General features: G+C 37.4%; 1 long non-coding RNA gene across 1 annotated transcript in view; it reads right to left on the minus strand.

Annotated features, from left to right (window-relative positions):
* The window catches only part of LOC134570828 (uncharacterized), a 113,149-nt gene extending 95,774 nt beyond the window's left edge, over positions 1 to 17,375 (minus strand). The window contains exon 1 of the long non-coding RNA XR_010085166.1: positions 17,003 to 17,375. This is a non-coding gene — a long non-coding RNA (uncharacterized LOC134570828). The remainder of the gene's footprint in view (positions 1 to 17,002) is intronic.
* Between the last annotated feature and the right edge of the window lie 216 nt (positions 17,376 to 17,591).

The following is a 17,591-nucleotide window of genomic DNA, read 5'->3' on the forward strand; positions in this document are numbered from 1 at the left end:
AAAGTAAATGCAACGACAATGAGGAGAGGTCTCACAAGATCCAATGTTACAGCTAGTGCTGGAGCTGTGAAAATATTGCCAGCATGCAATAGGGATTGCAGTAAGCAAAACAACAAAAAGATATGTCGCCCACACATTCTTTGCACAAAATATCAATGGCAAAATAGTGTTGGATAAAATGATCAATACCTGTTTGCATTCTCCTCTAATACTGTAGTTTTGGTACATTGCAGTGGTCTATTTTAGCCAATGTTCTATAGACTCTAGCAAGAATAAATGGAATTATTAGAGGACCATTAAAGTCACCCAGGCTTCTTCATGACAATGGAGTAGCCAGGGTAAAGTAGTCCTTTCAATTTAACCAATCAAAATATAACATTACGGTTTTGCAGGAATAGTAATGTTTATTTTAAAGGGTTAAACACAGCCACTGGAAGCCTTTTCGTTGCACTGACCAAATAAAACTCACATGATATGAAAGCCCAGATAGGACACAACTAACCCACAGCTATCCTATGGTGAAGCTTAGATGTCCTCACAGCCCTTGCCGCACATGTGCATCAGGTCTGCAATCCTCCGCTATGAGGAGCATCGGATTAGACAGTTCTGGGTGAAATCTTGCCTCTTCCATGATCTCGTGAGAGGTGAGCCGCATAGATCCGTGGTGGAAAATGGCAAGTAAAATTATTTTTTACAAATATTTTATGGGACACACTGAGGGGGGGAGATCTATATCAGTCGGGACAGGGACACTGAAGTATCAGGAATACAGGCTTGATTCATAAGTGTTCCTTTAAATAAATATGCAAAATAATCCTAAGCACCTAGAAAAACTTGTTTCAGTGCAACTTAGTGAGAAAGACTGTCGATAGTACACTGGCTGTATTAGATTGGACCACTAACCCACAAACTTCAATTTAACCAACTATGTTTTTAGAGTTTTAGCAAGTCTTGCAAGGTATGAGGAAGTGCTTACCAATGGACTACATGAAAAAAACTAATTGCAATAGTTAATCATATTGAATGGATTCTGTTTTGCTTTGTAAAGGAGAACGCACTAAATGCTGATTTAAAAAAATTAATGTTCAAACGTTAAGATGAAATTTGTTTGAAACTTTGAAGTTGAGCTATATCACAATTTTATTTAATTTAAGTGAAACCAATAAGTGCAACATACTTCAAGAAAGACTTTGGAGAAAACTCGTCATTGGGAACAGTAATTGCTAGAAATAATTTTTTCTACTATTCTCCCAGAATTCTCAGCTAGACATGTAAATGACCACAGCCAGGCATCATGTTTCAGACTTCATCCTGCATGCTCTCAAGAAAAAGACTCCAGTGTTCTAAACAAAGCTGTTTAAACCAAAGCATAGATTGAGATCCTAAAGGTCCAAATGCCAGAAACCAACCATGAAGTGTTTCACTCCTTTGGGACTTGTCAGCATGATGGTGTTTCTGGTTCTTGAAGTGTTTCCATCAGCATACAGCTGAGTATTAAATAAGTTGTGGTGAGAACAAATACTATAAAACTCCCCAATGGATTACGCAAATTTAAAATGAACTGTTGTGGATTATCTGCATATCTCAAGTAGGACCTTGGGAAAAGTCTGCATTGGGCACATTCATTTTAAGACGTTTTCACAATCCGCCCAAAATTTCCAGCTTGAAACTGTACGGTTCCTGATTGGTTTAGGACCACTGGTCCTTTTGGCTCACAAACCATGCTCTGGTTTAAAAAGCTGTGTTTAAAATAATGCTTCATTGCTATGAGAACCTTTAGAAATCCAGGATGAAGTGTGAATCGTGACACATGTCTGTGCTTATTTGCATGTCAAGTTGGGAATTGTGGGAGAACAGTGAAAACATGATTTCTCTGAATTACTGCACCCAATTCTGACAGTGAAAAATAATATTACTCTGTATATACCACAAGAGAAACATCGGTTTATACCTAACGTTCCATCTATTAAGTATATTTGTTGTATAACATTTTCTTGAGCAATCCTACATTACAACAGAATTTAGAATCTTAATGCACGAATGGTGCAAGGGATAAGTAGGATTCTACCTCAAATTGTCTTTTGCGGCGGCCACAGTCTTCATCTTCCAAGTCCTCTTTGGCACATGGCACCTCAGCTGTTAGAAGCTGTGTCAGTGATGTACCCCAGCACATGCACGAGAGTACAACACTGAGGTCTATGGAGGATCCCTTGAGACCACGGGAGCCTCCAAAGATCGATGCCTGAATGTCACAGCCGTCACCTGTAATGGCTGCTGGGGTTGAACATGTGTTGACGGCAGAGCTCTGCCTTTTGTCAAGCTCAAGCTTGTCCATTAGACAAAGTAGTCCCTACTTTGTATTACGTTATTTTTGGATCGCGTTGGAACTTCAGTGAATCTCCAACGTAGTCTTGATCACTATTTCATGAAGAATATATCTTTATTACATACTTAGAAATGACAGATCTGCTTAAGGATTCTGAAATGATCAATTTGAACTGTTTTTCCAAATTAGCTATTTATGCTTAAAGTTGGCAATTCACATTTGAATTCACCACAACTCACTGTTATCGGATGTCTGGTATTGCATTTATTAATGTGAGACTCCATTCCAGAGCCTGGTTATATAATATTTGTAAAAATTCATATAAACGTATGAGCAAATCTTAACTGTAAAAATATTTGGAGAATTATTCACCTAAACAGTTATTAGTGGTGTACCGACAAGCAAATGTAGGCCACTAATGATGCTTTTAAAAAAAAAAAAACCTCTCTGTTAATTCAGCAAAAACACGTTTGTAGTATACTGTAGCTGACAACTAATGTAAGTGGCTTAGGCACTGAGTGGAATTGTTGTAATAAAACAGTGACCGCAAAACAGAAAGCAATATCTTCAACAGTACAATACACATTTACAGTTACACAAGAAAACAAACAAACACACAAAGAAATAAAAAAAATAAAAAATCATAACAGCTGACAAAGAATTGATGATTTATATGTGCTATTTATTTTATTTGTGTCTGCCAGGGTGACTTTGTATGTCTCAGTTTTAAATGAGATAAGTAAATTTGTTGTGTTGCCATTGTCTACACATTTTTTTTTTTGTCTTCTATAACCCGATCAATTCGGTTTATATTTTTCCTGCAACGATGTTTAAAATGGATCTTTAACAGAGGATCCTTCCAATCTGCATTTGTGACTGTACGATTTAAACAGGTCAGTGAGACATTCCTGTTGCAGTATCCCTCGTATAACAGATGATCTCATGCAAGTGTATGATAAATGCTGCTATTTGTGGCATCCAGGCTTCTCTCTGGTACTGCATGATGTCATTACTCAGTACACACCATATTGCTAGATGATGGATCAGCCTGAGCTACAGTCTTGTAAGAAAGATGGGCATTAATAAAAAATGAGGAGACTGAAAAAAAAAAAAAAAAAGAAATCCAGGGAGCGATGTGGGTGTCGTGCATGGAGTGGTTGGTTTAATTTGCAGTGCGGAGGATCCTGTTCATGCTTTTCTGCAGAGGGACCATGATGTAATGATGAGTTCCTTTGCAATGAGTGTCTGATGCATGCTACATACGTATGCCCTGTGTTTTACCTTCATTGTAATCGTAGGGTCCCTCTTTTGCAGAATGTTTGTTGTATTTGATTATATTACAATGCTTAAAGGGACACTCTAGTCACCAGAACCACTGCAGCTTAATGTGATGTTTATGGTATCTATAGTCAGTCCCTGCAGGTATTCTCTTTTCAGAGAAAGGGCAGTGTTTACATTACTGTTTAGTAACCCCTCTAGTGGCAGCCACTCAGGCAGCCACTAGAGGTGCACTTAAGTTCAGCACCTATGTTCAGCGTCTCCACGCTCTGCATTAATTTAATGCATCTCTATGAGGAAATGGTGATTGTCGCAGTGCGGCATTTTGCCACGCATGCGCAGTTGCCTCTTAATGCTTTCCGATAGATTGATGATCTCAGTCATGAAGGCTTGGCCAGCCATGGTAAGACTGGTGAAGTAAGGGAGAAAAGTTAAGTATAATACCTTTTACTCCACTTTGAAGGAGGCCGGAGGCCTAAACAGCTAGGTTAATACATGTTTGTATTCCTGACACTATATATATATGTTCCTTTAAATTGGCATTCTAACGAACATAACAACTACAGTGTCAATGTATTTTTTATTAAAGTGTGATTATAGAGTGAGTTTCAAAAATTAGACCAAATTGCTGAACCAAAAACAGAGCTGATTAGGGAATATTTCCTATCTGGCTATTTGGCTTAAAATCTGAAACTCACTTTGAATTTAGTGTGAATTCCTGATAATTGACATTTTAGTGATATGTTCTATATTCATTGCTTAAGGCCACAATAACAGTTGAATCTAACCTGTTACGACAGGTTCTCGTTAAAGGATTATGCCACTAGGCCTGCTTAAACAGTGATTTCATGAAACAGTGATTTCATGAAAGAATTACGTTTTTCTGTTTGTAAAAACAAATTCTCTAACTATGCTATTTTTCCAAGTGAGTTATTTTGTGCTAAATTTTGTAACTTTGTAAAATCATAGTTTAGTGAATAAACTGTTTCTTTAATTTTTTTTTTTTAAATGTTATGTTGATCCCTTGAGTACATTAAGCCTCAACATTTCAGATTGCAAAAATTGGATAAAAAAAATAAAAAAATCACTCACACCATCACATTACGTCAAGCAAACCCCCTACCTAACAGATTAGAAAAACACTTCCAGGTGAAATTATTAGCCCTTTTATCTATTATGTCACACCAAAAACACCACTGCAATGAAGCCCCATGCTTTGATCCTTCCACAGTGAAAAGAAAAGGCTGAAATCGTGCAACAAATCCTGGCCTACTATAGATTTCGACTGGAGAATGACTCAACGTGCACGCACATTGCACACACCACTTTGCTCATTACGTTGTTATCCAAAAACAATCTTGACAAATATAGACGAGGAAAAAGAAAAAGTGATAATGATAAAGGTTAAAAAGTGGGCAGTGATAGCTAACCTTTCACATTCCAGCTGGACTATAGTCCAAAGTTTGCTAAAAAAAAATCATAGAAAACACAGCCACAGATAGAGTACAAAAGGAGAGAGGTAGGAAAGTAGAAAATAGAGAATTAAAAAATTAATTTACCAAAAACCCAGAATCCGCATTATAGAAGCTTTGCGGATGCCACAATGTTACAACAGGCAAAGTATCCGATTAGGCAGCCAGCATTAAGATAAAACTGTAATCCATTCTAAATGATAGCTTTACAGAAGAAAGAAAGAAAATATCTTAACTCATACCTGCAAACGTGGAGGGGGAGAGGGGAGATATGTTGTTGAGACAGGGGATTAACTGGCCTATTGGGGGGGTGCAAGTGATGTAGCGTGCCGAAAAAACGGAAACTCCCACTTGAAAAGGGACTATCCAATGCTAAACTGATTGGCTATCCCACTCAGGTTTTGATCACTATGTCCATGACATTTGCATGAAAAATGCATGGATTTTGCTCAAAGTTGAAATAGCACCCACTGAACAGCTTTGTATACCAGCATGGACAAAGAGGTCAGTATATTATCATTCAAAATGCGGTGATGGTTTCTACATAGCAAAATGTGCACCAATGGGAAAACACCATGCAAACACATAGTCCTTGAGTTTGATGACATCTATGTGCAAAAGGATTGAATGCATGTGGGATTCACACTACGTTTTTGTGGGCATCTGTGCTTTTGTGAGTTAAAGGGAAACTAAAGGCTAGGAATACAAAATTGTTTTCCTAGTCTATAGTGCCTCCCACGCTTGCGCACCCCACTCCGGAGTGCTGGCAGGGTTAAAAACCATTTTGTCCCTAACCTATTTCTAGTGCTGAGGAACATAGTCTCCGCCTTTGCTCCACCTCCCCTCTACATTGACCGACTTTGGGTACCTAATTCGCATGTGCAGCAATCACCACTATTGCATTAGTAGAATCAGTGCTTTTCCTTGGGGTTTTAGCTGATGATTGATGTTCTCATGCATAGCATGAAAACGTCCAGCAACAGTTAATCGACCAAAAGTCGCTGTACAGCCCTGGTACACAGCCAATAGAGGTGGAGTTAACCGTACATATAGGTACAGTTTTGTCCCCTTTATATAAGTTTTCTTTTTAGATAATTTTAATGTCACACCTATTTATAAGCTAGACTTTCAGTTTAACCATAACTATACCGAACTGCCCATGGCTGACCATGATATTGACTAAAAGAAGAAAACCATTGAGAATTTAAAAAAATTCGATAACACTTGTCATACACTTTATTCCATGCATTTTGGTAAAAATAAATAAATGCATGACACAAGATTAATACTGATGCAATAAACTATTACACATAAGGCTATAGCAGGTCTTTATGCTAAAATCACATCAGTAGCACAAACCACAGAAACCATATACACAGGACACAGTTGATTAATACTGTAGAGATCCCATGGGGGTACTTGTCAATGTTTACTAATGCAATGTTTGTTTAAAAAAAATGCCTGATTCAACAACATCTGAGAACAATCCAACTTCTTTGCTAGCTCAGCCTAGGTATTAACGCCCTATGTGCCAGAGGGGTAAACAGCAAATTTGTTACACTGAGTGGCTAAAAAAGGGAAATGTGACCATTATTCATATTGTTTGTTTAAATAGTGCAGGGATTAATATACAAAATACTGAATTATAGTGACACTACAGTGTTCCTCAGCATCCCCCCCCATGCACCTAAATCCGTGACCATTAAAAGTTTAAAACACTCAACTTATTCCAGTGGCGAAGTCCGTCGGCGCTGACTCAGTCTCCAACTCCTTCAACGCTATCGCTAGGGGGAACCTAAAAAGCACGCGTTCGGCCTTCCCCATGAATCCCTCCTTTCCTATCAGGGATTTGTATGCCAAGCGTGAGGACATCCAGCGTCATTTCACAGAGTTAATCGAAGAAGCACTTCTAGTGTCTATTTGGGAGACAGCCACTAGAGGCAGTCTTAACTCTGCAATATAAACATTTAGACTGCAGGGTTAATGGGACAGTGACGGTGCATCCAGACCACTGCAATGAGATTAAGTTGTCTGGGTGCCTATAGTGTCCTTTTAATAGAGCCGGTTCCTTTGGAATATCAACCTGATTAAAAGATTTTACCCCAGTAGCATATCCATTCCACATACTTTTCTTTTCACGCACTGACAGCAGAATATGCTATGTGTCCAGGAACATATGGCAGATTTGGACACCCTACTTCAATGTCCCCTTACATATTTTATGACTCACTAAATTTGTGCAGGTGCAATCAGCTTGCAGGGCTAGTGCATAATATGGGGTGGATGACTGCCCCAACTGTTAGCTCACTTCAATAAACACCCTAAAAGTTTACCGACAACCAATAACATTGCTGTCACCAACAAAAGGGTAACATTCACTCTTTAAGAGAAACCCCCAAATATCAGACCAAGAGTCATACTATTCCTCACACTACAGTGGCTCGTTCTGTATTACAGAGATAGCAGCATAATTTAATCTAATAACACTTTTTATATACTATATCTTTTTTTCACGCTCAAATCTTTGTAGATTTTGCAAATGATAAAATAAATGATTTGTTGAGTTCTGCTCCCTATGCCCGCCTTTGTAACTGTGCCTCACTCGGTCTTAAAGGGACACTATAGCGTTAGGAATGCAAATCTGTATTCCTAGTGCTATAGTCTCACTGTCCCTAACCAATTGCATGTGTCCCCCCTCCCCAGGTATGCTGAAAGAGAAATAATTTTACTCGCCTTGTCTCCAGTATCCCTTGACACTGCCGCCGGCTCTTCCTTGTGTGATGACATCCTTCTAACTAGTACAACAAAAGGTTTGTGGGGCAAATTTAAGGGGGAACTACTGTAGGCACTATAACTACTTCAATAAGATGACGTTGTCATAGTGAATACAATGTTCCTTTATAAAGAAACTTCCTTATCATGGTATGTAATTATGTACATAGCTCAACCAGTGACAGCACTAGGTAAACTGAACTGCTATACGCAAAGCAGTCATTTCATGAAGGCCTCCAGAAAGACACATAGTAAGTATATGCAGACATTTACTATGTCTGTACATTGTTCCATTGGCTGTCTGCAGCTTAGTTGTTAGTAAAATAAATACTTTTTTTGTATGTTACAAGTGAGCAGAGGAAAATCGCCACTTGGGCCAAACATGATACCCTCAAGGATGGCTAACAGAATGTAGCACAAGGTAGAAAGAATCCTAGGGAAACTGCTGTTTATCCTGCTCTCTGTGGGAAAGTTCTGATTATGAATAAGTCTGGCATTAAAAATATGTTATAAATACACAATTATCTTCTGATAATGCACCAAAGACACAGTGAAGTGCAGCTGTTTTGTTAAAAGTAAAAAAGTAAACTTTTACTTACAAAATATAAAAGTAGACAGAAAACAAAGTATTATACTTGCTCTCTTGTGATAACCTTGTATGAACATTTTCAGGATTTTTATCATTAAGCAGATGATGTGCTAACCCAAACTAACACAAAAGGTGCATTAAGGATGTACTGGAAGGGCAAAGGGCAGATGTTTGGTTACACATTGTGTTGCACATGGGTATATCTGGCACACCCCTTGGGCAAGCTTCATGTCCTCACCCCAGTTTCATTTTCGTACCTTATATTATTCTCTTCTAACTAATTTTGTTTAGTAATTACTGTATTTTCACTAATTTATGGAAAGCACCTTGAATAACGTCTCAACATAAGAAATGCTAAAAAAAAAAAAAATGTAAATGATAAGACTACACACACTAAATATTTAGTCACTAAGTTCACTCCTAACTTGCAGAGTTTGGAAGACATTATTTCAAACTCTGTTACTCTGTCCAAAATATTTTGCCAGTAAACTTGAAGTTAAAAGATTAGGTTTTAGGGAAGAGCTGTATTATGATTCTGATGATTCCAAACTTAATGCAAACATAATTAAGTCCTACAGTGAGCAGAAGTGTGTATCTGGAACTCAAGCAGTCCACTTCAGAGGCCTGACCTAGAAATCACTGAAGCTTTGTGGGATCACTTGGTCTGGGAAAAGAACAAAATAGCAACCAAACACATGCATAAAAAAAGTTATGGGCAATCCTACAAGAAAGAGGCTTAGAAGAAATTACCACAGGACATAAAAAAATTACACATGGTCTATCAAAACACATTGCTGCAGATTGTCATTCGTCATATGGCCACATCAACTATAGAGTCGTTTTTATAAACCCATATTATTTGTTACTTTTCATTTTAAATATTACTTTTCCTTCCCTTTAGTCTTAGTATGGGTTTTTTACAGGTTGTATAAAAATAAATTTGCTTTACTGTGTTTTTATTTTAACATAGTCCTGTAGATACCATAACCACCTCCCCCACCACCCCACCCCAAAGAAAAGAGGAAAACATTCTTAGGCTTCCTGTAATGGAGCCAGGAGTGCCCTGGCTCCTCTGCCCGTTGCAAATGTTTTTGAACGGTTTGATTATTTACCTGGGGTTCTGCAGCACCCCACTGTGTGTCTCCACTACTAACCAACGCCGGAGAGAGAGAACTTCCAAAGCAGGAACATCTGTTAGCTGTCCTGAGCCAAGTTCTGCAGTGCAAGGCCTGGCTCATTGGTAAGCTATAGTGGTTATGGTGCTTGGATTTTTCCTGCTAAAGAGCACACCAGACAGACGGTGCATGTTTACTTATCTATTTTTTTAAAATCACATTTTAATTAGTTTTACTCCATTAGCCCAACCTTTTTTCCAATTCTTCGCAATCTGCTTGGATTCCACTCTTTGCTCCAATAACAATGCTGTGCAAGCATGATGCCATTCCTATCTGATCAAAGCTCACGGCAGAAGATGCAAAGCCTAGTGATTTGCTGCAAATTCAGGAACTTCAAACATGATTATCATACAATATTTATTTATGTTTTTTGCTTGTTATTAATTTATTGTTTTTGCATATCAATGTTAACTTATTACCAGCACCATGTATTAAATTAAAAAAGTGTACTTTTAAAGCAAACAGATATTACAGCCCACGTCCAGGGGTATGTTTATGATCAACCATGCTGGGGGTTCTTAAATAGTCTTTGAACTATTTTACTGCATTGTATTACAAAATTCAGCCTTACATATATGTCATAATATTCACTAAACGTTGGCTTGTGGTAAGTTGAATGTAGATATGCTAAAATAAGGCCAACGTCAAAGTTTGGTGTAAAAAATTTTTATTTTTTTTAAAAGTCTTGGAATTTACATAATACAAGAAATTTTTCAGATCTGAAAGTCCTGTGTAAATTTAAGAATTTGGTATTTCGCTTGCCACAAATCACTGATCAATAAGTTACTTACCTTTTGAAATAAATTCATTTTATATTGAAATATATTTGTATATTACAAAGCAATTCACAAAAATGTGCAGGTAAAACATTATCCAGATAATCAGTGTTTATAGCAAAGAATAAAGAAGATAACATTACAAATATAATTACAAAAAATTACAAGAAAAACAATCTTTAAAAATTGGCTATTCATTAAATACCAAATTACACTGAACAGACATAACCAACACAATTAAATACTAAGGACCAGCCTGTTTCAACTAAGAATAAACAACTTAGCTACCAAAAAAAAAAAAGTTCATGTAAAAAAAAATGTAAATGTAAGGAAGGATTGTAACTTTGTAAGTCAATCTTTTTTTTTTTCCTCCTTCTATTTTACTTGTTTTTATTTTTTTAAAATTCACCTTAGTTTTTAAGTTATACATAGGCAAACATAGGGACTACTTTTTTGTTATGGGGATTTATGGCAGTGGGCGGAGCTTAAGGAAAATTGCATTTTAGTTGCAATGCTAATTTACCCACAATCCATCAGCCAAAAGTTTCGCACAGAAGGGCAAACTGCAGACATCATGGACAATGGAGAACAAAATGGAGGTGCCCAGGTATTGAGACCAGGTGCGTGGAAGAGAAGATAATAAATAAAAATAAAGGCAAGTGGCAATGGAGGGGAGTATAATTATTAAAATACGAGGGGCATACAGAAGGGAAAACTGAAAAAAAAAAAAAATGACAGGGTCACTTTAATACTTATATTTATTTAGTTTATGAAACTACACCCATGAGTAATCATGTTTAACACATACAAAAAAAGTCTCTTTTAAAATCTTAAAAGTGATACAATAATTAGGACATAGAATAGCAAAAAAAAAAAAAAGGCCACAAAAAATAAATAAATCCTAGTCACAGTTCATTAGTTGTAAAAAAAAAAAAAATGGTGCTTCATTATTGAGCCAATGTGACTAGCTGCCCCCCACCCCCAACCACCCCCTGCCAATTACAAGCCTCCATTTATTTTCCATTGCAATTAGATCTTTTTGGTAAGACCCCAAAATACCCATGTGGTTCATTCATTAACAGTGAACTGACAGACAAATAACTAAATTAAAGCCAAAATTGCTGAGGTAAAAAAAAAAAAAAAAAAAAAAAAGCAGCTTTGCTATTTTGGCATATAATTCAATGTTTAATATATTTATGCTAAAATCAGTCTCACTAGAAACATATAAAAAAAAAAAAACAACAACAACACAATAATGGCCACCATAGGTACTTATCACAGTTTAGATCCTACTGTGATGGGTGTACAGGTAGGCTAGATCAGCTTTATCTTAGCATTTCAGATGTTTTTGTTACGACATCACCCTTAATGCAAGCCTATGGAGCCATAGTTAGCGATCACAGATGTAAAACGAGTAGTGGAGTATTTAATTGGCTATAAATGAAATAAATATAAAAGTTAAATTAAAATACCCAGGTAATAATGAACACAAAAATAACAAAATACCTTTAAATGTAAAACATATATAGGGCGCACCAGGCCTGGAACCAAAAATAAGGACTCATCTCTCCCTATATTTTGTTTCAGGCCTGGTGTACACTATATATGTTTTATGTTTAGAAAGTATTTTGTCATTTTTGTAAAAATCTGAGAAAAAATTGCAAAAAAAGATCAGCAATAATCATGATGCACATGTGTTTTATATAATAGCCCCCAAAAGGCCAGACTGCAATAGTCTCTTTTTGTTTTATATGAAACAGTATTATTCACTAAAGTGAGACTTGTTTGTGAATTCAAAGTTAATTTAAAATTGAAGGTCAAAATAGTCAAATTAGAAAAATCCTTTAAGTCAGCTATGCTTTCAGCTTGACTATTATGGCCTTAAATTTGAAATTCACTTTGAATTCTCACATAGATAAAACCTGAAAAAGTGTAATGTGGTATGTGCATCAATTTGCAAAATAATATGCTGTACACCAACGGTGAAAGGGTTAATATGGGTATGCATCTCAGATTTGCACATAATTCTGGGGTTTATTTACTAAATCAGGAATTGTGAAAAATTAGCAAAGGTGATTTCAAATTTCAAGAAGAAATAACTGAGCTGAAAAAGTGCAGAACTGGAGAATTTTAGAAACTTGGCTAGTTTGGCGGGACTGTTTAGAGATCATATACTAAAATAGGTATTGTGATGAGCTGACAAGCAAATTATATAATTTCCACCTAAACAGACAAACTGAAGAAAATGTTCAACTGATTTGAAGTTGAGATTTTCTTTTACCCAACTTACAGCCATTCAGTTGTCAACTCACTACAACTCTATGGGGCTTTTCCACAAATAGTTAACACCGAACTGTTAATGTTGCAGTGAATTGAGATCGGAATTGCAAAATGTAGGCAAAAATAAAGATCTGAAAAAATTCAGTCACAGCTTTTTTGGGCTGTATTTTGCCGTTTGAATTAAATTCATTGGCTCCTCTTTGAAGTACATAACCTCAATATTCAACATATAGCCAAATTGCTACCAAATGTATAAAAAAAAGCAATTTGATTTTACTTTACATGTCTATGAGGATAACACTGATGACAAAGGTCTGTAAACTGCCACGGTGCTGGAGATTAATTACAACTGCACAAAGAAAATAACATTCACATTTCTATTATTTATTGAGGCGGTAAATCTATGAAATACAGATCCACTTTAAGAACATTTCATAAGTATATTTCCTCAAATTGTTATAATCTCACCCACAGTTGCACCAATGACCAGTCCGAAATAAATAAATACAATATATATATATATATATATATATATATATATATATATATATATATATATATATACATACATATATAAATTCTAAAGCCATAATTCTTAAAATGCTGATGCACAGTAAAACAAAATGTGCAAAACACAAAATCTCAAGAAAAATAGTGTGATAAACGTAAAAATTATTAAAAAAATATTTTTTCAAAAAATATTATGTATCTTTTTATTTTTATTTTAGTTAAGTGAACATTGTTTCATGACCAGTGTTACATGTTGGTGTATTTCATAATAGTACAGTAAGTATTTAGTGTATTTATATGATACCAAAAAATCCTAATGACTTTTTTTCAATGCCTCAGCAAAATAATTATTACATTTTTTTTAGACATACAAAATACACACACGCATACACACAAACTTTGCCAAACAGAGCCTTATATTCAAGAATATTTGTAAACAACAGTACTGAAAGAGTGTGTATTATAAAGGCCCAAACCAAATTACACTTCCATATTTTTAATAAATTCCTGCAGCCTAGAAAGGTTATGTTTATGTGTTAATGTATTATTTTTAAATTGATAAATTGGTTTGTATTGAGATACTGATAAAGTCCTTCGTCAGGTTGAAAAGTTTCATATTTTTGTAAACCGATGTTGATTTTTGCATGTGCTGCCAAGTTGCAGTGTGGATATGTAATGAAGTCCACATTGAAAAAAAATATCTTGAAACAATTTGAAGTGCACCTTTTCTCTGTCAAATATACATGGCTGCAGCAATGCAAGAATACTCTGCACACCAAGACAAGTATCAACATACCGCTCTGTAGTAATACAGATATACTCACATCTACACTAATTGCACTTACACACATAAAAATTTATATACACACACATATATATATATATTTATTTTTAAATTAATTTTATATTTTGATATCACATGTTACAGTGCTACTCCAAAACTACTGAATGCCTAGTTTGTTTATATTATTCAGCATTGTGGTAACAAGCACTTGAAATTAAAATATAAAAATACTTGGGAGATTTGTACTCACTTTTATTCAATCGTGCTGTATTTTGGGACTAACAGTAAACATAGAGGTGCAAAATCTAAAAACAATCTTTCATACACCGCTATATATACTACAATGCCTCTGGCCCACTAATAGAAAAATAAAAGTGTATTTGTTAGAATAACTAATATACAACAGTAGCCTTGCAGCTTGTGTGTGTATAATATTACATATGACACATTACATTAATTTACATTTTTTATACCTATGTAAAACAATTAAAAAAAGAAAAACCTATATGAGGTTATGGAAAGTACTGTACCTCATAAGAATCAAGACAAATACTTCTTGTGTGTTAGTGATTCCGTAGGTCCCTATCCCTTGCACAGAAGGTGTTTAACCATTAGATCCCTCTAACATGTAAGCTCATCGAGCAGGGCCCTCAACCCCCTCTGTTCCTGTATGTCCAGTGGTCTGATCTCAATTATGTATGTGTCTGTTAGTCCACCCATTGTACAGCGCTACAGAATTTGTTGGCGCTATATAAATAATAAAATAATAATAATAATAATAATTAGGGTAACATGCTTGTAAACTGTGTTTGCACGGATTTAGTAAATCCATATTTGCACTTTTATGCCACATCCATTCCTAATATTTTCAAGTGGTCTAAGGACAAAGATCTGCAAAACAGCCCAGAATGGTGCAAAATCTAGATAGAGTAGACAGATGTCTCCATTTTATTAATACTGGTTTGCCAATTCACAGATTATATACTGTAGCATCCACGCACAGGGTTATTCACTTAAGTGAGACTTGTCAAGAATTCAAAGAGAATTGCAAATGGTAGAAGAAAATGGCAAAAAGTCAGCTTTGAATCTAGTTTCGTTATTTTACTCTAAAATCTGAAATTCATTGTGAATTTACTTTGAATTCCTGATAATTCAATGAAGAATCTTGTTTGTGAAAATGACATTGGTGTTTGACAAAAACAAGCATGAACAAACAAGGAAACATTCTGTTTTGGAATGTGTCAGTTTCTGCGTTTTAACCTTGTTTGTCTCGCATTCTAGGCCTTAAATATGAGTGTTCTGCGATCTCAGTCAGACCAGTCCCTTCTAGGATAGGGAGAACGAGCAAGACAGAGGCAGAGAGAAAGAGTAGAGGGAGTATAGAGGAAAACAAGGAGACAGAGAGAGGAGAGGGGGCAGAGAGAAAGGTGGGGGTAGAGAGAGGGAGAGAGATAAAGAAAAAGGAGAGGGGGCAGAGAGAAAGACAGTGAAAAAGAAATAAAGAGGAGAGGGAGTCGAGGGAAAAATGAAGAGATAAAAAGAAAAGCAGAGGCAGAGAGAAAACAGCCAAAAAGAAAAGGCTAAGTAAGGTACAGTGGAAAGAGGGTTTTAAGGGCAGTTAGAGTAAAGGGGCAGAGAGAGAGAGTAGAAGGGGGGCAGAGAGAGTAGAAGGGGCAGAGAGAGAGAGAGTAGAAGGGGGCAGAGAGAGATAAACAAAGGAGAGGGCAGAGAGGGAGACAAGAGATGGGCTGAGAGAGAGAGTAGAACGAGCAGAGAGAGATAGAGTGGGGGTAGGGGTAGAAAGAGTAGAAGAGGGACAGAAAAAGAGGGGGCAGTGAGAGGGAGTACAAGGTGCAGATATAGAGAGAGGATAGGGGGCAGAGTTAGAAAGTAGAGGGGTCAGAGTGCAAAAGGAGAGGGAGTAAAGAGGGCAGAGAAAAATATAGGGAGTGGGAAAGAGGAGAGGGAAAGAAAGAAAGAAAGAGAGGGATAAGAAGAGGAGGGAGAGGGGAGGGAAGAGGGAGGGCAGTGCAGCCTCTACTGTTGTCAAGGAGGCGATGACGTCACCCCTTTCTTAAATTAGCCCGTTGTCAGCCGCTGGCAACTTTTCCCTCTGGCAGAGCGACCTGTCAATTACGTGACGTCACAATACGCCTGTTGTGACTGTAAACAGAGCTTCTCTCTCCTTCTCCCTCTCTCTCTCTCTCTTTCTCCTTGGCTCACACTCACCGGCCCTTCTGTCCTCTCCTTCACCGGCCACGGGCTCCCTTTCTCTGCACCCTACCTTTGCGAAAGCGGTTTTAATAAAGCACTCCACTGATTTTTTTTAATTTTTTTTTTTTTTTTTTTTAAAGGAGAGAGATTCATTGAGAATCACTGGACAGGTGACGTCATGTCCCCAGTAGCAGAGCCCCCTCCAATGGGCTTGCAAGCAGGGAGAGAGAGAGAAAGAGAGGGAGAGAAGACAAGTGGATGTTAACCCCATCCTTGCAAATTAATGCATTCGTTGCACCGACCTAAGCAGCAGAGGAAAGCTTCCCATAAATCGCATGACAAAGGAAGCATTATTATGAGTGCAGCCATCCCAACAGCCATAGCTGCACAGGCAGCTTTCCCAGCCCCACCAACTGCTGTCTGAGCCAATGAATGCACACAAACCCAATGCACATGAGAGGTAAACATCCCAGCCAAACAATGCATGCACTTTTATCATTAGATATCCTGCAAGCAAACTCTCTGTGCCTGTGGATGGTAGGAGTTAAAGTCTCAACAATAGCTACTGTAGGGCCCAAAACCGAGTGCTGTCAGCTATACATTAATAATAATAATAATAATAGTGTATAACCTTATTTAAGGCGCCCTCATGCATACAATAACAGAGATCAGCTTCACCACTAATCCCCCAATAGGAAGCTAGGTAGCTAGCTGCATGTGTCTCTTGGGACATGTCTCATTGCTACAGTGGGGTTCCACTGGCAGCAGGTATGGGGACCATCCATAAAATCCAAGCCAAAGAAGAGATTGAATGGCATTTACTGACCTGACAATGGATAGGAAGAAAGAGAAGCCCTTGTGTAGACAGTGATTGATCACAAAGCGGAGAAGCCCATTTGTCCTGTGTACACTCTGAAGATAGGAAGCCTGCTGCTTGCTCTCTGTGTACACTCTGAGTATAGGACGCCTGCTGCTGCTTGCACTCTGTGTACACTGGGGATAGGACGCCTGCTGCTTGCTCTGTGTGCACTCATGATAGGAAGCTTGCTGCTGCTCTCTGTGTGCACTCTGAGGGTATGAAGCCTGCTGCTGCTTGCTCTCTGTGTGCACTCTGAGGGTATGAAGCCTGCTTCTGCTTGCTCTATGTGTGCAGTGTTCTGCGAGCTTCTAGGAAGTTGTCCTTTTGTTCCACTATTTATACATTGCGTCAACATTGCGAAAAAGAATGGGAGGAGCCAAGGCACTGTGACAGAAAAGCCCAGCACACGACCTTAAGTACACAGCTCTAAAACCTCCACCCAGAGATCACATTCATCACGTGTCTGGGGATCGCCAGCCCTGCCTGCCAGCCAGCCCCAGGGGACACAGAGTCAGCATCATAAAGCGCTGCTTCCCTGCATGCCCGGCAGATGTGC

This window comes from Pelobates fuscus, chromosome 1 (assembly GCF_036172605.1).
Source record: "Pelobates fuscus isolate aPelFus1 chromosome 1, aPelFus1.pri, whole genome shotgun sequence".
Taxonomy (NCBI): Eukaryota; Metazoa; Chordata; class Amphibia; order Anura; family Pelobatidae; genus Pelobates; species Pelobates fuscus.